Genomic DNA, 26,264 nt, shown 5'->3' on the forward strand with positions numbered 1-26,264 from the left:
TTATCTCAGGGCTCTGTGGAATTTCTCTGTTCTGCCTCCCTACTCCCCATCCCTTTATTCAATAGGAAATTCCTGAAATTTCTAATTTCTTGGACTTCTCACAATTATGAAGAAAATGAACCTTTTGACATCTTGATATGAGTGAGACTTGGCTAAGCCAGATCATTGTAAAGTCATTTATAGATGCATGTGAAAGACAACAAATAGGCACAAATTAGAACAGATTTGCTAAAATTCACACAGGATCACGGGAATGACAGTTGTTGATTTTAAATCTACCTGTTATGCTTGTACTAGCAAAAGGCTATTATCCATATTGACTTTGACATTCCCTAATAAAAAGCTCTCCAGATTACTATATGTAGGTAGAGGCAGAACCCCTGATTTCAAACTGCTCTGGAAAATATATGTTAGATAAGTGTTTAGACCAACTCCTTCTGCATGTCCCTAAAGGAAATAAAATGTTTTCACACTTAAAATGTGGCAATTGTCCTTGTCATTTAGCCTTACTATTTAGGACTGTCAGTTTGTATTCCTAAAGTTTAAAAAAATAATTGCATACACACACTTTTCTTTACAGGTCACCTTTTAATGAGATTACACTCGAATGATTATCCTTGTTAGGGCACATAAGGAAACTTACATGTACTGCATAGCATTGTCAAAGAGAACAAGATTCATTGCTGCATGAAGTTCATTGTACTGCTCTAATGTATCTGTTAAAATTCTGGTCAGCTTTTCCCAATCAGATAATGGAAGGCAAGAAGGTTCTCCAACCCCATGGGCAAAAAGCCAGCAAATGAGTAGCTTATGGATAAAAAAAGTCTTATAAATTACCTAAAGGTAACTATATATGGATGTAAACAAATTATAATGAAATGTTAACCCTTTATCATTTAAAGGTTGGGTCATCTTTTCACTAGAATCCATATAAATCTCTTGCCATATATAAAAAGTGGTACCTGAGTTGTGCTTTGAAAGAAGCAAGAGGTTCCAAGAGACAGAGATGAAGCTAGGAAGCAGTCAAGGCAGGAGCAAAGGCAAAGAGACAAGACATGGGATGTCATGCATGGGGCTGGCTACCATGCCTCTGTGACCAGAATGGAGGGTATAAGGACAGTATTATTAAATAAGACTGGAAAGATAGGTGGAAGTCAAATTGTAGAAGACTTAAATTCCTGGTTGAGGATTTTGTATCTTGTCCTAGAAATTGGGAAATATTGGAGATTTTTAAATGAGTGTGGGAGAAGTGGATGACATGGTCAAATCAAAGTTTTTTGAGTATCAATTTCATAGTTGTGTGAGTTGGGGTTTAGGTGAGAGATCCTGGAAGCAAGAAGACCACATATGAGACTTCTAGAATGTTCTAGGCAAGATACTAATATATACTAATAATACTAATACTGGACTAAAATAAGGTAGAGACTACATGAGTGAAGAGATGAGGATAGATATAGGTGATAGTTTAAAGGTAGAATCAAAAGACTTGGCAACTGATTGGATATGGATTATGGAAAAAAGGGAGGAGTCAAGAATAATTATGAGGGAGAAGGAAGGAGGACCTAGGAGGAAAGGTCAGAATCCACCAAAGGAGATTGAAAACTAATCATCAGAAATGCAGAACTATGAGAAAGCACTGCTGTGGAAACCAAGAGAAGAAAAAACAGTCAGGAAGAGGTGTCAAATATTGTAAAGGGATCAAATAAAACTGAGTAAGACTAAAAAAAAGCCATTGCTCATTTTATAGGATCCTTAAATACTACTTTGATTTCATTAGCTTCTTTAAAAAAAAATTGTCATTGGTTCTTGCTAATGGAAATCTTAACTCCTTGTGTTGACTTTTAAAGTCTGTATATAGGAGTTATAGCAAAATTGGGCCTCCTGTCCGACCATCTGACTGTGTGCCTTCCATCTTGGGCTGCATTTGTCTCCAGTTTGATCTTCAACCTCCTTTGGAAAGGGGTGTGGTGCCTTCCACTCAACAAGGAGCATCCTTATCCATATCTTGTCATACCCTTCACATTCTAGTAATTCAGCAGCCCTCAAGATCGTCATTCAAACTCTGTTACCCATTCCCTACCCCCAGATTCCTCATTCTCATGTCCCTTAACACTCCCCTTTCATAGTTCCAACAAAATACACCCTTTCTACTGTCCCCTCTGGAATGCCTGTTTCATAGGTAATAAACTTTCCTTCACGCTAAATCTTTTCCTCTCCCATTCATTCTGTCCTCTAGCTACTGGAACCTAACTCTCCCTGATGAAACTTCTCTTAATTCTAGTGACTTTCTCTTTCCTAATTGTTTCCCATTTATCCTGTGTATAGCTTGTATATATTTGCTTGTTCCCTCCCCCAACAGACTGTGGGCTCTTTGAGACAAGGGATTGTCTTTTGCCATTTTTCTCTTCCCTCCCTCCTTCCTCCCTCCCTCCCTTCCTTCCTTTCTTCCATCCTTTCTTCCTTTCTTTTTTCTTGTCTTCCTTTCTTTTTTTTTTTTTTTTTGCCTAAGTGCCTCAGCATTTAGTGTCTGGCATATATTAGGCACTTAAAGATGTTTGTTGACTGACAACCTATTTTTCCATTATTCTCCAACATTCATTCTCTGATCAAGATGAGTTTTTCTCCTTCTTGCTTCAGAATATACCAAATGCCTCCATGATTTCCCTCAAATTGTCCCCTTCACTTTCCTGACATGTCTTTCTTCCCCTTTGCCTATGAAAAGAAGTACAGGATTTCACTTGGAAAGATCTCCATGGTCTTCTAGTCTGGCCAACACAAGTTCCCCTACATCATGCCCCATCATCCAGTTTATCCTTAAAGAACTACTATGATGAGGAACCCATTACTACTGAAGTAGCCCATTTCACTTAGAAATATCTCTAATTATCAAGAAGTGACTTTCTCCATACTCTTTAAAGATCAATTCAAATGCCAGTTTTTCTTGATCCCTTCTAGCATCTTTCCTTGGATATCATTTTAACACTTTGGTCAGTATCTTTCTTATCATTCAATTATTATTATTATGGGCATCTATCCTATAGTCGTCCTAGATTATAACTCATCCTGAAGGCAGAAACAAATTTTTTTTATCTAAACTCCTCAAGCATCTATGAGAATGCTCTGCAAATAGTGGGTGCTTAATAAGAATTTAATGAATGAAAGAAGCAAGTCATAATGCCAAACATAGCTCATTGGCTTCAGTAAGGAGAGGAAATGATCTCCCAATGTCAAAAACTCACCCACTTTGTACCCACTTTAAGAATTAAATATTTTCATCTGAGATCAATACAAGCACAATCAATCTTTCAGCAAACATTGACACCGGACATCAACATTAATATATTACTGCTATACAATGACTGGTTGGTTTGAATTGAAGATGAAAGTATTTCCTAGTAATACAACTAAACTATGAAAGCTAATAAAAAGAAAAGGAAAATTTTAAATTTAAATTTAATTTACAGTGATGAATTAATTGAATTAAAAACAATTTTTAAAATTAATTTAACAAAAAATAATTTAATTTACAGTGATAAAGTAAAGCTTGGGGCACATCCAGGTCTAGCTTCAGGTAGGATTAAAGTTTAGCATCTGGATGGATTAAAATTGTCTTGTTTCCAGTAACCTCCAAAGAAGAAATATTCCAATACAGTAACTTGCACCTATATTTAAATGTACCTATATTTAAAATGATTACTATTAGGAAATTGTCTGTTATGATGACCAAAGGCTTCCCTGGAATAATGCCTCTCCTCATGGTATGATTAGAATAAAGAGATAGTTATTATGTTGTGTAGAATAAACTATTGATATAGTCTAAGACAGTCATTAGATAGCATTAGCCTTAACTCTTATGGTCTAAATCACCATCTCAAACTCACCACGTCCAAAAGAGAACTCATTATCTTTTCTCTAAACTCTCCCTAACTTCCTTATTTCTGTTAAAGGTGCTGCCATTCTAGTCACCTAGGTTCATAATCTTAGACTCATCTTCAACTCTTTCCTCTCCCTCATCTCACATATTCAATCAGTTGCCAAATCTGGCTGATTTTACCTCCATTCTTTGTTCCTTAGCCATTCCTTTCTCTCCACTCACACAACTACCATGCTAGCTGAGGTCCTCATCACCTCTCACCCAGATGATTTCAATAGCCTCTTAATTGGCTTTCCTGGGTTCAATGTCTATCTTTTCCAACCTACACTCCACGCAACTGACAATAGAGATTCCCAAATACAGGTTTCACTATACTATTCAAGAATCTCCGAAGGCTCTTTCTTGCCTTTGGAAGAAAATACAAGTTCCTCTTTTTGTCTTTTAAATCTTTTCACAATTTGGCCAAGGCCTGCTTTTTCTGGGATGAATATACTTTATTGTCCTTAACATAGTACATCTCAACCAAATGGGACTGCTTGCAATTTCCCTTATGGAACATTCCATTGCCGGTGTCTATTCTTTTATACAGGCTCTTCCCTATGCCTGGAAGACACCTCTTCCTCACTCCTGCCACTACAAATCCCTAGCTTCCTTCAAGATTCAGCTCAAGTACAATCTTCTTCTGCAAGCCTAAAGCGATGCCCTCAGTTGCAGGTACTCTCCTTACCTAGAAATTATTTGCATAGATGTCATAGTTCATTGTTTACATTTAGGTTTCAATGTACATGTTCCTCCCAATAGAATGGAAGCTCTCCAAGGGCAGGGACAATTTGGGTTTGGATTTTATATCCCCAGGGTCTGGCAAATAGTAGGTACCTATAAACCTGGACTTCTATGGAAGATATCACATTTGACTTGAATTGAACTGAATTCTTTTGAACTTTCCTCAAGAATTTTATTCCTTCCTTTCTCCATGGACCCCTTCACTTTCCACACTTCTCAAGTTGTAGAGACTAGAACGTGACATTTGGCCTGTGCCCAATGAGGTCCTGAACCATGTAACATAATCTGAAATCATTCTTCCAATTGACTCTCTTCCTTTTTGAAATGGAAGAAAAAAATCCAAACCTCAAAGTATCTTTTCATAGTGTTATTAAGCACTTCATTATACTGTTCAGCATTCCTTTTATCTATTTATTTGTCTAAATACATGTTGGATGATTCATGGAGCCATGAGTGAACTTTGTCAACAGGACACTGAATACACTCTGGTGAGGCAAAAAGCATCTCTGCCAGCATATTTTCACATTCCATTTACACACTTGACCTTTTCTAAACATTTGACTGCCAAGTCCTGATGTTAAAGAAGATATTGCATTCAAGCTGATGAATCCTCCATTCATAAAAACTTGTACGTTTTGCCTTCTTTGGAGTGTATACTTATTTAATGGGACAATCATGACTAACCATTACGGCAGGAAATATATAATGAAGCAGTGTGATTTTTTCAGAAACGCTCGTCTCCTCTCTTCCTGCACTTTTCTATTGGGTAGCACACTTGAATCTGTTGAAAATGCCATTTTCGTGTTTGTTCTCCTCACTAATGTGCATTCCTATTCTGCTCTGCTAAGCCATCACTCTATCACTCCAGACCTCATTATACCTACTAATGGGTCTACTTCGCTCTGTTACTGAGAACTTCATTTTCATCCCCAGAGGTACCCATGTAAAGCTCATCAATTAAGCTTTTTCACTTATTGGCCACTAGCTCTCTGTTAGCAGAAGGTGTGTGTGTATTGGTGGGGGGGACCCAAGGGACCGGTCACTAGCTTTTATCAACCACAGTGCTGCATGTGAGACCGCAGTTGGAACAATTGTTAGGAAGCAATTGGGTGGTTTTTTATTTAGCTGCCACTGGATCCAGTGACTATGTTTAACTCTTCCATCTCCTTCTCTCTAATCATATAACCATCATCATAATCCAGGACCAAGTCATCATGTCTCATCTGGACTATTTCCTCAGTCTCCCAACTCATTTCTTCCTCTCTGTCCTCCACATAGCTGCCAAAGGGATATGTTACCACGTTCCTCCCAAGCTTAAAAAACTCCTGGGGCTTCTTATTTTCCTCTAGTCTCAAGTTCAGACTTCCCTGTTGTTAAAGCCCTTACCAACCTGGCTGCAACCTATGTTTTCAGATTTAGACATTATTCCCCCTCACACATATATCCCAGCCAAACTGGCCTTTCTGCTGTACTACCCACAAGACAGTCTATCTTGACTGCATAGGCTATCTGTCATGCCTTTAATGCATTTCATTAAATTTAATTTAAATTTAATCAATTTAATGTAATTTAATCCTCACCTCCACTGCTAGAATTCCTGATTTCCTTCAAAGATCATCTCAAAGGCTACTTCCTACCTGAGGTCTTTCTGGATTCCCTACCTATTAGTGCCTTCTTACCCCCCCCCCCAACAAAAAAGAATCCCGTTATATTTATTTGCATATGTTTTGTAAATATATGTATCTATACATATACACACAATATATGTATCTATACATATACACACAATATATGTATCTATACATATATACACACTCTTAATATATATATAAATATATGCGTCTATACACATATACATAAATATACATGTATAGAAGTACATATACATGTATATAAATATGCATACACATAGATACATGTATATGCTTTATGTATACATGTATATACCTATATACATACATGTACATGTATGTGTGTGCATGCTATCTTTCCTGATAGAGTGTAATCTCCTTGAAAGCATTTTTTTCTCTGAAATCCCAGCATCTAGCAGGGTACCATTTTCTTTTTATGACATTCCATTTATGATCTCAGCATACAGCAGGTATATAATAAGTGTTTGATAAATGCTTGTTAATTGGTTGATTGGTTGGTTCAGACCACTTTCTGTACTTCAACATGGAGGCCTTCGTTCTTGCAGTAGGACACCCCATGCCTTTCCCCATAATACCTCTATGAGGAAGGCAATAGCCATTGTCCAGGAAGAAGAAACTGATGCTCAGAAAAATTAAGCAACTTGCCTAAGGTCACACAGTTAATAAAAGTCAGAGCCTGGGATCAAATCCAGATTTCCTGACTCCTAGCCCTGTAACTTTGCAATGAATACAATTTTAAAAAGCATTTACTATGTACAAAGCACTGTTGGAAATACAAATAGAAAAGTAGGACAGTCCCTGCTTTCAAAGAGTTCGTGTTCTAATAAGGGAAAATAAATAAACACAGTATCCCTGCTGGATACCAGAGGGTTCTTAGATGGTTCTGCCCTTTAACAAGCTTGCAGCTTGAAGTAATGATAATAGGTGGGTCTGGAATTGAGCTAGAGGATGAAAGGGAATATTACTCAAAATATTAAAATATAAAGTCTATGGTATATACATAGCTGATGAATCTGCACCCAATTTGACTGGGCTTTCCTCTCTCTGAGCATGGCTTCCCCAATACATGCAGGGGCCTCTCCGGTCTCTAGAAAGGACTCAGATACTTTACATTCTGTGATCACATTGATTATTGAACATAGAAAAATGAAAGGAAATAAATCATATGCTCTTATATGGAGTCACCCACAATCAGCAGTCGCCTACCAGAGCTTTGAAGGTTTTCTGAACCACCACACCTAACTCATGGAAAGGAATAAGGGAAATGTGTGTGTGTGTACTTGTGTGCACACACACACGTGTCTAGCACTGCCTCTCAGGATTGTAGGTTATAAACATGAAAGAAGAGGAAATAGTAATGCTAATCAGACTTCCCCACAGTCCATAAGACTAATGGAACTGACTAGTAGCTGGCAGTCCTATGACCTGGGATCCTCCTATCTGATACTCTAGTGCTCATATCTGCTCTAATATCTGGGTCTCTTCCCCAGCACAGGTCTCCAGCAGTTTCCATCACCAGCTGCTTGAGTCCTGGGCCACAGCAGCTGCTACTGTAGCCACAGTCCCAGATCTTGCAGTTTGCCTCATGGAAGTCCTGAGGTCTGAAACACAAGATAGTAGAGATTGACATCCCATCGCTTGGCCACATAGACCAGTATATCCCGCTGCAATTACAGTGGCTGCCAATATCCCAACCACTTATACTCGTGATTATGAAGTCTGATTCTCAAGAGAAGTAGAGAGAAGAAAGAGGCAGTCACCCCTGTATATTATAGAGCACAAGTGGTACCACTTCTTGCACCAGGATGCATTTGGGGCATTTATATAGTACCTACTATGGGCTAGGCACTGTGCTAAGTACATCATTCAATCCTGACAGCCTGGAAGGTAAGTGCTATTATTATGCCCATTTCACTATTGAAGAAACTGAGGCAAACAGAGATTAAGTGACCTGCCTGTATTCACACAGTTAGCATGTATTTGAGACAGTTTGTTCTCAGGTCTACCTGATTCCAGTTCCACTAGAGACAATTGGCAAACTTTCACTTTGTTGTGCCACACAAATTTTGTTTTGTCTGTCTCCTTCTTTGGCAACTTCCTGGGTCCCTGAGGTCCAACAGAGATGAAATGGTGGTTCAAGAAATCCTTGATCTGGTGCCTTATTGCTAATGTTTTCTCAACAGAAAATAGCTATAATCACTGGCCATCCAAGAAATGGAACACTTAGAGTGAACCAAACTTGGCATAGGGCAGCTCAGATACCCATAATTCTTTGGGAGTCCCCCAGATTCCTCCATTCCAGGGAATACATTCCTGTTCTCCCCAGTTCTCCACTCCAGCACTAGTTGCTAGATGAGCTTGCTGCATTGCAATTTCTATTGTCTGAACTGGGCTACTGCACTTATGGTTTTGTGGCTTTCATGGACCTCTCCCAGAACGCCTTCCTATTGAAGTAGAGTAGACCTCAACCCCAACTCACTACCTGGCCTGAAGACCTTGTACTACCTGGTGTATTTGAGATCATAATGAGGAAAGATCATCCTGACTTCATCTGCTTCTCCCCATCTTTCTCTATAACATTAAAAACTCAGTTGTAACTGTCTCATGTCCCTTTTCTGCCCTCCAATTTCACCACCATTCCCTATAAAATTCTCCTTTATAGTATCCAGTAGAAAGGACATGAAATATAGAGTCAGCAAACTTGAGGTTTAATCTGGGTTCTGCTGCTCATTAGTTGTGTGACTTTGGGTAAGTCACTTCACTGTTCTGGGCCTCAGTTTTCCTCCTGTAAAATGAGGATAATTGAACTAGATGACTTCTGAGGTTCCTTCCAACTTTATATCAATGATATCTATGATCCTTCTTAGCGGTCTTTCTCTCTAAGTCCTTCCATATTCTGGTGCTCACTGAAACCTAGATGTCTCCTAAAAGTATCAGATTTCTTGGCCTCCTCTTCAACTTGTTTTTCTTTCTTTCACTTCCCTGACATACGGGGTCAGCAGGAGGAGTTGACATCCTTCTTATTTAATGCTGCTATATTCAGATCTTTCTTCTTCCACTATTCCTCAACAACCTCCTCTATTCCTTTAAGATTATCAGCTCCAATCAATAAGTATTAAGAGTCTATCATGTACCAGGCACTGTGCTAAGCAGTCAGATTAAATACAAAGCCTTGTGGTTGTCATCCATGGACCTGCAGGCCACTCTCTCAGTTCCCCATTATTTTTAGTACAAGGTTCAGGGTCTTCTATACCACAACCTCTCTTACCTTTTAAACACTCTGGCCCTAGGTGTACAGCCTCAACTATCTCCATTCTATCTCAACCAGTCAGTCATTCAATAAATCTTTATTAAGTGCTTACTATATGCCAAGCACTGTGCTAAGGGTTGGGGATACAAAGAGAGGCAAAAGAAAGTCACTGCTCTCACATGCAAGAACAGTTATAATTTGGACACATCTTCTCCAGGGCTCACCACTAGATCTGCTCCAGGCACGGGACTTCCTAGTTACAGAGCTGCATTCACTAGAATTTAGGGTACCTCAGAAGAATGATAACCTTGAATGACTGCAAGAGGGTGTTGGCTAGGAGATGGTTGAAGGATTGGGGAGCAATGACATCCATGGGGTTGGGCATACCAGGATGGCAGCTCAGAATTGAAGGATTTTCACGCTGGGAGTAAATAGCAATGGGAAATGATCATTATGGAATCATTGGGAATAGAAGTTTTGCATCAATCAAAGTCCATGTCTCCTTTACAACTAAGAGTTCTTCTGTTACCAGCATATACTGCCACCATCATTCTCAGAGATCCCAAAGTTGACATGGAAGTCCAGACCAAAAAAAAAAAAAAAATGGCCACATTGATTTCCTAGCTTAGGAGTCCTGGTATGGAAACCCTGTTCCTTTAGGATAGATTCCTCTCTAATACAAGTTAATTGTTAACAAACCAGTTGTACTTCATTTGGGCAGTAATTGCAGATTTTGAGCTGCCAAAGGTGGGTTAAAAGAGAAATGGATAGCTGTGTTGAAAGAAAGCAGCCTCCAAAATGACTGATTGACCAGGGCCCTAGTTTCCAAGAAGAGATTTTTGGTTTAAACACTGCTACAGTCAAACTGTGTGGTTGCTAATGGCCTAGCTTGTGTTCAGCTGAATTTTAATCATTAACAAGAAATGGGTTTATGTGGCCATCTGATTGATGACTAGGACCCTCTCCTGCTTATGCCTTCATCAGAATAGATTAATGGACCAGGGAACCAGTTTGATAAGAACAAAGAACTGGGGCCTGAAACTTTGACCAGCTTGGGAAACCGACTAATCAATCAACATATAAAAAATAGCATTTTTGCAGCCCACAGAGGGTGGTGGTCATAGGCTGGAGATGAGCAGAAAGAATAAGGGCTTTTTTGGTTCCTCCAAAGGAGCCTGGTAATTATGAAGTTCTTGAATTTACTTTTTTTATCTAAAGAATGCATCTACTTATATTCATTAATTTTTTTCAGCAAAAATGTTACATCAAGAAAGTTTTTCATAGGATCATAGATACACTGGCTGGAAGGGACCTTTAAGGCTATCTAGTTAGTGAGTTCTTAATAAGGTCATATTAAACTATAAGATTCCATTTCTTTAACAGAATCTGGTAGCAAGAACAGGAATCATAGCCTTAATTTCTGCTCCTGTTTCACCCTCCTACCCCAACCCTTGCCTCATTTTGCAACTTGAAGCAAACCAACGTAATGAATAAAGGTCTAGCATAAGAGTCAAGAAGTCCTGGGTTTGAATCCTGCCTTTGAAATACATTGTATGTCTATGGTTGTCACTTAACTGATCATTTCCCCTAAGCAACTCTCTAAGACTCTAAATAAACAAATGAGGTACCAAACTGCATTGGTGAAAAGAATAAGTTTCCACAAAGGTCCTCTATACTGATAAAATCATGAGTCCAAATGAAAGCAAAGGAAACCAAAACCCAACCCTTGTAATTATCTGGGACAAAAACCTCTCACTTACCCTATCTTCTGGGTCTCTGAAATCCACTGTTGGCTGTAGAGTATGCACAATTTTGCATGGGCTCATCTAGACTGCAGAGATGTGTGGAACTCAGGCAGGCTAATGATACATGCAGCGTTCCTTCAAGTGTTTTATGCATCTCAATGTTCCAAAGCACATGAAATCCTCAAATGATGCAACACAAATCCAAAGCATCCCCATATCCATAGCCTGAGAATGGGAGGCTATCAAAGATTAGCTACAGCTGAAATAGAAATTTAAGTGGTATTACCTGGAATATGTGTGTCAAATCCCTTAAATTAAAAACATAATGGAATCTAATGACTGCGGGTAGGAAACTTGCCGTCATTTTTTGATGCAGACAAATTGTAGCTTGTATAAGCCCACTGACAGATCTCACCACATTGTAACTGAAGCCCTGGTGTTGAAAATATATATTTATGATCTTACTATAAAGAGTGGCTCCAGGGATGTGCACAGTAAATACAGAGAAATGTGTCTAAAAGGAGAAAAATGTTAGCTTTTTTTTAAATGAGAGCGGTCAAAGGTCGACAACCTCAACAGAAAAATGGAGAAAATATAAATATTTCTATTTTATTTTATATTTTTCTTGCTCCCATCTTTAAATTTTGAACATGTAGAAGTTGAAAAAAAGAATTGAAGGAGTTTTTGTCATTTCATTCATCACTGTGCTTCATGAACAGAGAGCATGCTCTCATTCTGTGGCGATCAAAATTACTAAGAAGTTAGCACTAAAATTGTCAAGTGAACTGTGACCCAGCAGTACTTGGTAGCATCTTCACATTCAGTCTCTCAAAAAACCAAAAAAAAACCAAAGAAACAAACCACAGAACAAAACAGAACAGACAACAAAACCTGCCTCTTAATTGATGAGGATTTAATATGTCCTCAGTGTTCTGGAGATACTGTCTAGCCAATGTCACAAAACCTCCTGAATCTTCAGAATTCTTCCATAGAAGATACTCCAGCTAGATCAGGGCATGGAGGGGTGGAGGCGTGAGAGCATGAGAGTGGAAAGGAAAGAGGGGAATACAATAGGAAACCATTGTTTCCTTTGTGACATATTCATTCCCTTCAGAACGTTCTCTTATTTTTAAGTCCTCAAGAGCCACAAAAATTCTGCTGAACAATAGCAGGGATTTGTGAAAGGCTTTCTTAAGTCACATTTGAATGGTGGGGGAGAGCCCAAGCAGTCCTTGAACCCTTTTGCATCCAGCACATCTGATGGTCTTTGTGTGTCTCTGGCCACCTGCACGAGTCCTGAAATAGGTGCTCTCAGAAAAGCAGAAAATCCTCAGGACTGATGTGATCATATCACTCTCCCAATTCCTTGACATTTGGCCTAAGCTGGGGTGCCATGAGGATTTAGGCTACAAAAAAGTGGGGCTTTGAGGCAATTATTCATGATTCAGGTTTTAAAAAAAAGCTACTGAAGAAAACCATTTTATGGCCTCAATTAGCCAGATTATCTCCCCAACCCAAAACACAAAATAATTACTTATACTGCCACTTGCCGCTGTCTGTACCTAGGCAAGCTTAGATGCTTCCACATTATAAACAAAAGCCTCTCATCACCACCTCCCCCCATGCAAAAAAAATTGGAGGGAAAAATACCCAAAGGAAAATGTTCTCAGATCTTTCAGTTAAGAAGATTTTTTCAGAGTGGAACATGGATAAATAAAACATTTATTGGAAGAAATCTTGAAGCCCAATGCAGGGCTGAAAAAAAGACCTCAATATTATGTAACAAGAATTGTTCTGAAATACAAGTTAAAATCCTACCTTCTGCTAATTATACAAAATGTTCTCTATGTAGTTCAGATCGAAACCGCTTATTTTACTCTTCAAGCCAAGACTTTTATTTCCATTTTCCCCCTTTTCATCTTTTTTTTTTTCAACCTATCACCACTGCAAAGCCAATACAGCTGTGGAAGAAGCATCTGGGTGCCATTTTACCTCCCACGTTGTTTGCAAAATTGCCAGCTAAGTTTTGCTTCTATTATTTAATGGCAACGGTGGGAATTAATTCTGTGCTTTGGTCCTAGGTGAAAGACTATGGCCTAGACTGGAGCCGTACATTTCTCAGCTAGCTTTCCTTTTGCAACCCACTTGCTAGGCAATCCTTTAAAATCTCTTGGAGCAGAGAGCTGGGTTTTACTTCCTTGCCTTTGTGGGGGACCAGGTCCAATTAAATGAGGCAAAGATGGGTCTTACTGTACTAAGACTGAGAATCCTGGAGGAAGACAGACAGCCATGCAGGAAAAATGCGGCATTTGTGCAGCTGTAGGAAATCACCACCCCACCTCCAAAAAACTCCACGCCTACTAAGACTATTTAAAGAGCATCAGTGTGTTTCTTTGATGGTGGAGACTGAGCATTAGGGCCAGTCTAACACATGGGCATATTTGTGATAGGTTATTGAAGAGTGAAGTTAAGTGGATTGTGGCAGAGTGGAGTGGATAGGGAATGAACATGAATGAATAAAGTCATTTATTTGGCTATAGACCCTCAGAGCTGATTCTATAGCCAAAGCAAGAAGGCATCTAACTATGACTCCTTGTAGCCGATCCTGTCTGAGTCCCAAGGCAAGGCAGAGGTAGTAAACCCCTGCCTGTGTTTCTGGGCATGGAGGCAGCAGGGTCCTGTTTCTGCCCCAACACCCATTGGAGATTATTGACATCAGGAGGGCTGTGATGCTCAGAGCCCTGACAGATGTGACTGGCACACTTCTGAGCCCCTACTAGTCTCTGTGTGTGAAAAGAGAGCAACTGGAGAGAAGCCAATAGAACTAGAATCTGGATTTGGGTGTAATTAGCTGCACATCGTGAAGGGCTGGTGAATGGAGTGTGTGGGAGTGGGAAAAGTGGGGGGGATGAAAAGGAGGGGTGGTCTGTGTTAGGAAGGATGCTCCTTTTCTTTGCTCCCAAAGCGTTGACATCCCCCTTGCTAAGACTTTTGTCTCCATCTTCTCTTTTCTCTCTATAGTCTCTCCCTTGGTAATCCCTACTACTTCTAAATTCTCGATTATTACCTCTAGTTAAATGACTGCCAAAAGTATGTTGACAGCTCCCACTCCTCTCCAGAGCTTCAAGGATCAAAGATAGCTTTTGAATCCTGCCTTTGTCACTTCCTACCTGTGTGACATTAGACAGGTCACCTAACCTCTCTGAGCCTCTGTTTCCTTGGTCATTAAATGGGAGAACTGGCCGAGATGACCTCTATAGTCCCTTCGAGCTCTGAATGTGATTGTATTATTTCTGTCTGTTAGCCAGAGTTACCTGCATGATGACAACATACACATAGAGAGCACTAAGACCTGCAAAGCACCTCCCTATCAGGTAGGTAGGACAAGCATTATGTGCCCCCATTTTACAGATAAGGAAACCGAGGCTCTGTAATGTTAAACGACTTTCCCACTGTCACATGACTAGTAAGGATCTTGGGTCTCCTCACTTTGGATATGGTATTCTTTCCACAATTCCATGTTGCTTCTCAGATAATCTGTTCATACCTCAAACTTATTAAATTTATTAGGTCCTAAAACTATATTCTTCATCTTGCATCAAAGATCTCTCCCTGCTCCTATATCCTCCATTTACACTGATGGTACCACCACGTTCCAACCACTGGCAGCCAGAACCCTGCACTAGTTGCATTCTCTCTCCTTCGTTTCCCATAGCTAACCAGTTGCTAGGTTCAGTCAAGCCTCCCTTGTCATCATCCTTCATACCTATCCTCTCCTCTCCATTCTCACTGACCTGTCCTTACTTTAGACCTTTTGTTTCTTTTTGCTTGGACTACAAAATAAGAATGAACTGCATTTGATTAGTACTTTGCTGTTTGCCTATAGCATGCATTATCTCATTAGATCTTCTGGTTGCTTAGCAAGGAAGCAACCCAGCCAGGAATTATACCGAAGTCTTTTAACTCTCAATTCAGTGTTCTTTCCAATATGTTGTGATGATTTCCTAACTGATGGGTACTACCTTTGCACTGCTAAAACCATCTATTTTATGTTGAGTTCTGAGCATGGTACTCCCATGCTCAAAACCCATCCATGACTCCCTTTTGTCTCTTGAATAAATTATAAACTACTTAGCTTGGTGTTCAAGGCCTTTCTCAATCTGTTTCATTCTACTTCCTCTGTGGAATGTTCTGACTAAACTGAACTGTTTTCCATTTTCTAATCTTATATTGCTATTCTCTACCTTCCTACATTTGTGTACTCTATGCCAGAAATGGCCTTTTTCCCTGGCTTTACCTGCTGAAATCTTTCTTTTCCCTGTGCACTTCATCTTATTTTAATACATTAACATTATTTGTATACAGGTCTTATTCCCTCCTTCCACTAGATTGCAAACTTCTTGAAATCAGGGACTGTCTTTTCCCCACCCCATCTTCATATATCCATTACCTAATATAGTGTCTATTGTACAAACTAGGTGCTCAATGGATGCTGTACTTCATTGACTTAAATTGAAAATAGCACATTTGAACACTCAGGGTCTTTCAATGACACTATAATGCTTGAGTAAAGGGTAGAGATAACATCTGTTTGGGGATCTTGCAGTACTGGAGTCAAAAGGATTGCTATAACAGATTTATTGTTGTGTCATTTTTCAGTTGTGTCCGAGTCTTTGTGACCCTATTTGGGGTTTTCTTGCCAAAGTTACTGGATTAGTTTGCCATTTCCTTCTCTAGCTCATTTTTAGAAGAAACAGAGGCAAATAGGGTTAAGTGACTTGCCCAGGGTCACACAACTGGTAAGTATCTGAGGCCAGATTTGAACTCAAGAAGATGATTCCTCCTGGCTCCAGACCTGACATTCTGTCCACTGTGCTACCTGGTTGCCCACAGGGGTTCCATATTCCCCATACCATAGGATGTAGTAGAATGAAATTCCTTGGGATCAGGGACTATTTTCATTTTGTGTCCCCATGATGCCTAGCACACAACAGGAACAGATGCTAGTTGTCATTGAATGTGCTATGTGAGAAATACTAAGAGGGCAATAGGAGTTCAGGGAAGAGGGAAGTCAATGTGAAAAAAATATAGAATCTGCATGAAGGACAGAAGAGTTGAACTGGGCCTGTGCATATATACATGTCTAAAAATGGTTTACTACTTGGTTTGTGCATGATGTATGTCTCATCTTTGTTTCTAAAGGGTAATATCTGTGAGGATGATGGGGAGATGTAAGTCTTCTGTATCTTTTCTTCCTTGAGTGTCCCAGTGATCACACACCAGAGAACCTAATTAGCATTTGTTAGATTGAATGGAGTACAAAATTGCATGAAGGGGCCATAAAGTTTTTGGTGATGGGTATGAATCCAAAGGACTTCAAAGAATGGTAGCATTTCTGATCGTACCAGTTTGCATCAGTTCTAAAACTTGCCGATTTTATGAAATCACAAACATTTCAAAGTTGGAAGTGAATAAATGATCTCTTCATTCCAGTTCCCTCTGTAGAGATAGCATGGGATGGTAAATAGAGCATTGGACGTAGAATCAGAAGATCTGTGTTTAAATCCTGCTTCAGACATTAGCTATTACCCTGGGAAAGTCACTTAAGTTCTCTGTGACTCTGTTCCCTCATTTGTAAATTTAGGGAGATTGACTCAATGGCTTCTAAGGTCCCTTCTAGTTCTAAATGGACACCCATAGAGGTAAAGTAACTTACATAGAGAGCCATAACCAGTTGGGACCTGGACTCAAGCAAATACCAAGGAGGTAGGATTGCTGTAAAGAAAAATCCAGGAATGAAGAAGAGGAGATAGGCTTCCCTTTCTTTCCCTCCATCCCAAGTATTTGAACAGTAGTTGTTGGACCAATTGTCTCTCCTTGGGCTTACCTTTCCTTCCCATCTCCTCCATCAATCCCTACAGGAGCATAGTCCAGATTCTTTGGGTGGTGTTCCCCCTCTCCTTCAACTGAATTTATCTCTCAGTTCTAGGATACTGTGTTATAATTCTACTTACATAGTTATTGATAAGCCTGGGATTCAAATATCACTCTCCTCACTCCTAGTCCCATACCTTTCCCCTCATTACTGTGCTGTTTTATTCTGTAGATGTAATCTTAAGTAGGTTGGTTGAATTTGAACCTTTTCTTAGAACTAATCCTGCATCTTCTAGGTCTAGCTATGAAAATCCCTCTGTTACCTGAATTGCAAGAATCATTAAGAAAAGGTTTGGGTACTTCCACTCAAGCACAGGCCCTGATAGGAAGCCATCCTGAAGGCCACCTTTAGAAAAGCAACTGAGAGAGCCTGGAAATTCAGCTTAACCCTTGATACCCTAGATAAAGGCAAGTTTTGCCTTGGACTGCCTGAATTCCCTGGTGGAATTTTTATCTTGAGCCCTCCAGTTTGGGAGACCAACACAGATCTTCTGCTTCTCTAACCATGTTGGAGGCACAGCATAGGCTGACTCTCCTGTCTCAGGGTCACTAGGTCCCCACACCAGGGAGGAATAGGGAAAAAAAATGAGCCTTTGACTCACAAAGTCAGAGACTTTGAAAAATGAAAGTTGTGGACCGTGTAAATATGGAGTCCCAGGATACCATTTTTTCAAGCCACATTTTAGAACATAAGTGCACTTCCCTGTCCTACTCTGTACTAAAAAGTTAAGGGATTTCATGTTCCTTAATTAAAACCTATCTCAGGAATCAGTAGGAGGCACTTGAACAGCCCCTGCCCAAAGACACAGATTTACAGAAAAAACTTCCAACCGTGGGATTCATACAAGTGGCATACGGGCAATTGTGGATTTCTTTTAAAATCAGTTTCTGTCTGTCATACCTATGTAGTTACAAAATCAAAAGAGATAATAAAGTTCAATTGTATATTCCCAGTTTGATACCCCTATTGATAGATCTTCACACAGAAAATGCCATTTCGGGAAACTCTGATTCTGTGTCCCTCAGTAAAAAGAACTGAAAACCTCTCCTGTGTTGTAAATCCCTCCACAGCAATCCCTCTAAATCTGAATCTTTAAAGGGGCCCCATCAAGGTTCAAAGGTGTCAAATCGGGCCTCCTCTCCCCAGGTTGTGTTTGTGATTTCAAAACATACTTCTGATACTGGGGGAAAAAAAAGAAAACTACCCAAACAAGAGCTGCATCTGAGTTAAAATCCCAGCTCCCAAGCAGAGAATACAAGTTAACCCAAGCATGGCCAAACAACTCAATAGAGCATAGGGCCCACTGCTGGACCACCATACTGTACCATGGGGCTTAGGGTCCATCAAGAACTGCCTCTTTGTTCACCCATGGAACCCTCTGGGAGGGAGTCCTAGTCAGGGGTGAAAAGGGCATGTATTTTGGGAACCTCAACAAGACTGGAGTCTTTATTTGCTAGATAAATGGGAAGTGATCTTCACTGAAACAACACAGCCAACTTGCAGGTGCCTCTAATTCTGAGAAAAAATTCTGCTTAGGAAAAAAAATGGGTGTGTGTGTTTGACTGGATTGAAAAACCAAGCAATGCTCTCATAATGGTGCATGGGACCATACTTACTTACGCAAGAGCACAGAACATCTGAATGTAAAAATTAAATGGAGGAATGAGAGGGAGAAAAAAAGCAGGTGCTCCTTTATAAAGGCTAAATTCCATATTTACCAAACTGATTTGCATGAGGCATGTTTTCAATGAAAATATTGCTAGTCATTTTGCTGCATTTGTGCAACAGAAACATAAGGATGGAACAGAAGAGAACCGCGGTACTCAAGCTGTTTTCTTACACTTTGCCTATAGTCAAGAGTCAGAGGCACAAAATCTTAGTTTGTTGGAGTTTGGGGTTGCACCCACCTATGCTATCTGTTTCATAGAGTGGTTGTGAGGAAAGAGCTATGAGATAGGAAAATAGGCAGAGCCAGAAGGGACCTTAGAGACCATGTGGTCAAATCCTTTATTTTTCAGATGGGGAACAGAGACACAGAGAGAGAGAGACAGAGAGACAGAGAGAGTCAGAGAGAGACCAAGAGACAGAGAGAGAGAGAGAGACAGAAAGAGAGAGAGAGAGAGAGAGAGAGAGAGAGAGAGAGAGAGAGAGAGAGAGAGAGAGAATGGCTTGCGCAAGGCTAGTAGGTATAAGCAACAGTCAGGATTTGAACCCAAATCTATAGAAATGTTATTATTTGGGGGTGAGATTCCTTGAGCCTATGGGGATTTGTCTGCATCTAGAATGGAACCCAAGAACAGATGCAAAATTGGAGCAGGTCAGCCAGATTTGCATCACCCACAACCAGGCTGAATCCTCACTTCTGAAGGCTCACCTTGAAGAGGTAACATTGACTTGTCTAGTAGCTCCTGGTGGGGCATTCACTCTACCTACCCAAAGTTAGTCATGTCTACAGCAATTTGACTATAGAGGGTTCTGTTGGCACATTATCTTTCTTTTTTCTTTTTCTTTTGTAATATTAATACATTTTTATGGAATAAAACAAGCACTTCCATAACAGTACAATTTAAAAAAAAAATAACGGTATAGGAAACTGTAAATCTCCTATGCACAATTTGCTGTTCCTTTCAAATATACGACAAAATTATCATGTACATTTTTTACTTTTCTTTTTCTCCTCTTTTTTTCCTATGCTTCCCTTACACAATTCTAGAGATGGCTACCATTAGATATAAATAGATAAATAAAAAATATATATGTGTAAAATTATTCTATACATACTTCTACTTATCAGTTCTTTTTCTGGATGCAGATAGCATCTTTCTTCATATGTCCTTTGTACTTAATTTGGGTATTTATAATAGTCAAAATAACTTATTCAGCCAAAGTTGTTCTAAAAATAATAGTGCTAGTGTATACAGTGTTCTCTCTTAGTTTTGCTCACTTCACTCTGAATTATTTCATGCAAAGTGTTTCCATGTTTTTCTAAGCTCATTGAGCTCATCATTTCTTATAGCACAGTCGTATTCCATTTTCTTTCTAACGCTGGTATAAATTCTATTACACGAGCCTCTAGGCATGGGTTGTCTCCCTTGAGAATGCTTGATCATGTGCGAAGCTGTCTAACTTGGTTCCCATAGTCTTTGAGAAGCTTAATCAATCAATAAACATTTATTAAGTGCTTATTGTGTGTCACGCACTGCACTAAGCTCATGCTACAGAATGACAAAAATGAACGGTGGGCCAGTCAGAATTCAATTATGTATTCAGAGCCAAGAGACTCACTGGGTTCAAATTCGGGTTCAAATTCGGGTTCAAACACTTACCAGCTGTGTGACTATTGGCTAGTCACTTAATTACTCTGAGCCCAAATTTCCTTATCTTTTTTCAAGGATTGGCTAACAAAGCAAAATTACCCAAGGTGATTTACAGCTTTCTCTATGTAGTCTTACCTACTTATTTTAATTGGTGAGGAAACTGAGGCAGAGAGAAGGTAAGTCACACAACTGGTCAGTGACAGAGCTGGGATTCAAACCCAAGTCCTTAAACTCCAAATCACCTATCCTTTCATAAGGCACCACTCTGCCCTCTAAATGCTACTGGCTTGTGGATTGTTACTTTGAAAAGGAAAAGTTTTGAAAACAATGACATTTTTTATGGAAGAACATTAAATGGCCCAGTGCTTGCCATCCCTACCATTATCTTGAGGGAAGTTTATAAAATAATTGGTCATATAACATAGTTTATAGAATTACAAAACTTCAATTATATAATGACAAGCTTTAGTCATTTCTGACTACCTTAAGACTTTGGGACATCCTTTATATAGTGTTTTCAATGCATTTTCTCATTTGAACCTCCCTATCCTCCCCCTTTCCTCCAAGGTATGTACTACAGGTACTATTATCCTCATTTTACAAATGAGGAAACTGAGGCTTAAAGAGTTCAAATGATTTGCCCATGTTCACACAGATATTAAGTATCAGAAGGGAAATTTGAACCTAGTTCTTCACCAATTTAGGTCTATCACTCTATCTAATATGTCTCTATTACCTCATCCAAGAGAGTGTGCCAACACACAGTGCTGCTTTTGCTAAGGTCAGAGGTTTGATGGGTCCAGCATTTGATTTAGTCCATTTATAAGCATTGGACTTAAAAAGAGGTAGAATTATAATGTATCAAAATGGATTTCCTAAATCAATTTCACATTTATCTATTTTGTAGAAGACCTTCTACACCTCACATAAATTATCTTCTGGAATTTCTAACCCATGATTCCTGTTCTAACTCAGTGTGACCTTATGTAAGCCATTAAACCTCTTTGAGCCTCAGTTTCCTTACTTATAAAATGAAGAGGTTGCACTCATTGGTCTCATACATAGCTCAAACAGTCTATAAATCTAGAATGCTCTAACTGTCCATGATCTGTGATAGAAATGAGGTAAATTTTAATTCTTCCTTTTTATAACTCCTCAAAGGGAGCAAAGAAATAGAAACAAGGTCAGTGCCCAACAACAGGGGAACGGCTGTAAAAACTGGCATGGGAATGTAATGGAAATATTATAGTGCTAAGAGAAACTTTCTTTTTTTTTTTTTTTTTTTCACTTAGTCACATCCAACTCTTCATGATCCTATTTGAGATTTCTTGGCAAAGATGCTAGTGTGGTTTCCTTCTCCCATTCATTTTACAGATGAGGAAACTAAGACAAATAGGATTAAGTGACTTGCCCAGAGTTGCTCGGTTAATAAGTATCTGAAGTCAGATTTGAATTGAGGTCCTCTTGATTTCTAGACTGGCTCTCTATCCACTGTGCCACTTAGCTGCCTTTCCTGAGGGTGAAGAAATTGAAACCAGAGAGATTTAGGTCACTTGCCCAAGGTCACAGAGATGTAAGTAAGTAGTAGAACTGAGGTTTAAACCTAGGTCCTCAGACTCTAAATTCATCAGTTTCTTCCATTGTGTCACACTGCCTTGGGGGAAAAAAAACACACCTTTAAAAAAAGTGAAATCAAAGTCCCTACAAAAGCTCCCAAATGAGGTATCACATGACCAAATTCTCTCAACCCAGCCCTGGGGGTTTTTGGTCTCTCTGGTCAGAAATACAGCCTGTTTCTAAACCCAGCATACAATCATCAGCTTCTGGGTTGTCTGCTTTTCAAACCACAGTGCCCTGGAGTTACGCACCAAACCTTATGTGAGTGATTGTGTCTGCCTACTGGTTGATCTCACTTAAAGACTCATTAGCCTTTGCAAAAAGGTTTTCACTATGGTAATTTTATTGAAATGCTGAACAGTACAAATTTGATCACTGCAAGGATCTGTTAGCAACTCATGCAACCTTATCAACTGTGCTGGGGAATGAGAGTTTATTGCATAATAAAAATGTTACCCTTGGCTTGTGTGGGGCAAGTATTGAAATTTTTACGAGCTCCTCTTACTGAAAGTTATCAATAAATAACACACAATCCTTGACTGGGCTAATTCCAGATTGATGTGACTTATTTGATAAATCAACACGAAAAAGAAATTCCCAGCGCAATGGACTGATTGTTCAGGAAGACAATGACTCCCCATTACCTCCAGGATCAAATAGAAAAACCTCTATTTGGCATATAAAGTCCTGAACAGCCTGGCCCCTTCCTATATTTCTAGTCTTTACTCCATTCTAATACATTCTACTAACCAGCTTTACTGGCCTTCTTGATATTCCTGGAACAGGACACTCCATCTCCATCTCTGTACCTTTTGACCAGCTGTCTCCATGCTTGAAATGCCCTCCTTCCTCACCTCCATCTCCTAGTTTCCTTGGCTTCCTACAAGATTCAGCTCATATTGCATCTTCTGCCATTCCCAGTCTCTCTCCTTCTTCTTCTTCTTCTTCTTCTTCTTCTTCTTCTTCTTCTTCTTCTTCTTCTTCTTCTTCTTCTTCTTCTTCTTCTTCTTCTTCTTCTTCTTCTCTCTCTCTCTCTCTCTCTCTCTCTCTCTCTCTCTCTCTCTCTCTCTCTCTGTCCTTTCCTCTCCTCTCCTTTCCTCCTCTGTTCTCCTCTCCTCTGCTCTCTTCTCTCTCTTTCTCTTACAATGCCTTCAGTGCCTTCTAGCTGAGATTACCTTCTATATACTATAGATAGATATCTATAGATATAGATAGATATGCCTATCTATTTATATCTTGCATTTACATAGTTTCTTTCAAATATATTGTCTTTCTAAATAAAATGAGAGCTCCCTGAGGATGGAAACAATCTTTTTGCCTTTATTTTTCATCCTTATCACTTAACACAGTGCACAGCAAAAGTAAGCACTTAAATGTTTGTCGATGGCAGGAAGGTTCTAAGTTCTAGCTTATTAAGTCAAAATGGAGAAGCAGATAGAGGCTTTAGTTATCTGGTAGCTGTTCCAAGGGCACAAGACCCAAAGCATTTTTTTAATTCTATTACCCATGCTCCCAGATATTCACAGCTCCCAGATAGCACAGCTCTCTTCCTAACTGCCAATTTCACCAGCACCATAGATGATTCTTTCCTAAAAGAAGCCAATAAGATAATAAGCCTATTCATCCTGACTTTAGAAAAAAATAAGAGTTTTCTAATATCATGTGCCCAGTTGTGGGTCCCTACACACAGAAGTTGTAGAGATCAGCAGTCTGTGTTAAAGCTAGGTGGACAGTAGGGAAACCAGGTCATGCAATAGTACTTGACAAACACCACAGAGTATCTCAGTCTCTCTTAATCACCTAGACTCTCTAAACCTAGAATCACCAGGACTCTCTAAATATGGATTCCTGAGATTCTCAAGTTGTGGTGCCTGGAGGGTAACCCACTCTTCCCCACTGCTGTTCTTTTAGGGGTAGGTCATCTGGGTCCACTGCCTTTTCTCCTGTGAAATCAGTAGGCTGACTTGCAGGAGGCTTGTCATCCCTTCTAAGAGAAAAGAGAAGTCATCTACAGAGGGATTATGTTCTGAAATGTGATTTCAAGTGCATCTGTCCTGATGAGGACCATTAATATGGAATCTGACCTACTCAGGTACTCTGTTCCTGGCAATTTGCACAAGCAGAGTTCAATTCAGTTAGAGAGATCTTTGAGTCCTTACTGTGTGCTGACTGTATGTAGCTATGATGCTACATTCTGGTTATGTGGGGGTGACAGTTACACAAACATGAGTTTGGTCAGTGACTCCCTGCTCTCATCAGAAGTGTTCAACAATGGAAAAAAATCAGTTCTCAGATTGGTCCAGCCCTTTTTAGCCTGCACTAAATTTGTTTTTTAGACCTGCTTAGGGAATATATTTTGAGAGAATAGCTCTGGATTGAAGAAGCCGATGTCAGAACATACATGAGAAAAACCAGCACTGTCACTCCAAGGAGGTCTTCCTGTTTCACTTTCTTTGTTTTCCTTTTCTTTTCAGCTCACCATTAGAGGGAAAGCAAAAGGAATCTGAGAAGAAGCACACAGATATCAGTGGAGGGGAGTTGCTTTCAGAGAGTGCATTGAAAAAGCTGAAGAGTCAATGGGATGTCTAAGGCTTGATATCAGCAAATGACTAGATTCCTCTCACGCTAGTACAATTAATGTCTCAGAAGAAAGCATCTGGAAGAGACTTTGACACCAAAGCTGTAAGTAGCTTCCATGTGGCCTTGGAGAGAACAGGGTTGGGGGCATTCTGCAAATGAATTAAATGGCTCCCTGACAGTACTGAGAAGGTCTGAGTTTGTTTAAGTCATGATTGCTATAACTTAGCAATGTAAGGTTCATGTAAGAGGACCACATGTGAGCTGTTGCATTCCTTTAAATATTACTTTGAATGATATTTGCTCTTAAGCATCAGTAATTAGTCCTTAGCTAATATTTAAGCTGTCATTTTAATAGAAAAATTCTACTTAAGTGACTAGATCATATGTGTCTCTCTGCCATCCACATAAGATCAAGCTTCATTATATTTGGGTTATCCTAAAGTACCATGGTTTATCTACCACAGGTACCAAAATTGCAAAGATATTGCCTAGGATGAAATGACAAACCTCTTAAGATTTGTCCTTCAAATTCCTCCCTATTTAATGAACATAAACATCACAAGTAAAAATGCCTACTAAAAACAGACAGTTAAGAGACTCCCAACTCTAGCTGCTGATGGCAAATGCAAAGTCACCTATGCAAGGCGCACTTTCATCTCTCTAAAAGTCAGTTACAGATAATTGGATAAATTGGCTGAGCTACGTGACCTAGAGTCAAGAGATGAGAATAAGGTTGGCTTGTCATGCCTTACTTCCATTTAACTATTCCATAGAGCCAGAAAGCTGAAATAAATTTAGGGAACATCTAAATCCAACCTTTTCATTTTGCAGATTTGAAAACTGATGCCAGAAAGATTGTGACTAATTCAAAGGCACCACAAGATTGAGTGGTGGATCCAGACTTTTGAGTGATTCTGGACAATGGGAAGAATGTGGTAAGGAGTAATAGGCATTGTGTAAAATGGGGCCTTGATACTAGATATGAACCATTTGCAATGTATAAAAAATAGTTATGTCTACCTGATTCTATAAAATTCATTTTTGGCAGCTAGCTAGTATAATGGATAAAGTTGTAGACTTGAAATCAGAAAGACTTGGTTTGAAATAATGCCTCACACACATAATAACTGTGTGACTTTGGGCCAGTCATTTTACATTTCTTAGATTCAATTTCCTCATTTGCAAAATGGAGATGATGATAATAGCACCTGCTGGAGAGGGTTATTGTGAAGAAAAATGAGATAATGTTTATAAAATGCTTTGCAAACCTCGAAGCACTATAAAATGTTAGTTTTTATAAATATCTGAGTAGATGAGGAAGGTACTTATTTATGTATAGATAGCTTTATAGAAGTGAGATCTAATCTCACTTGTAAGCCCCCCTTGTAAGCACAGGATAGAAAGCAGAAAAATAAAAATAAAGAGTGATAGGGAGAAAGAGAGGGGGAAGACAAAGGGTGTCAACAGAAAAGAAAGGAGGGAAAAACAAAAAGAAGAGAAAGAGGGTAAAA

General features: G+C 39.4%; 1 long non-coding RNA gene across 1 annotated transcript in view; it reads left to right on the top strand.

The window, feature by feature from the left end:
* LOC140509106 (uncharacterized) overlaps positions 1–26,264 on the top strand; it is a 91,471-nt gene that overhangs the window by 58,829 nt on the left and 6,378 nt on the right. The window contains exons 2-3 of the long non-coding RNA XR_011968572.1: positions 24,648–24,855; positions 25,585–25,688. This is a non-coding gene — a long non-coding RNA (uncharacterized lncRNA). The remainder of the gene's footprint in view (positions 1–24,647; positions 24,856–25,584; positions 25,689–26,264) is intronic.

Source organism: Notamacropus eugenii, chromosome 5 (assembly GCF_028372415.1).
Source record: "Notamacropus eugenii isolate mMacEug1 chromosome 5, mMacEug1.pri_v2, whole genome shotgun sequence".
In the NCBI taxonomy this organism is placed as follows: Eukaryota; Metazoa; Chordata; class Mammalia; order Diprotodontia; family Macropodidae; genus Notamacropus; species Notamacropus eugenii.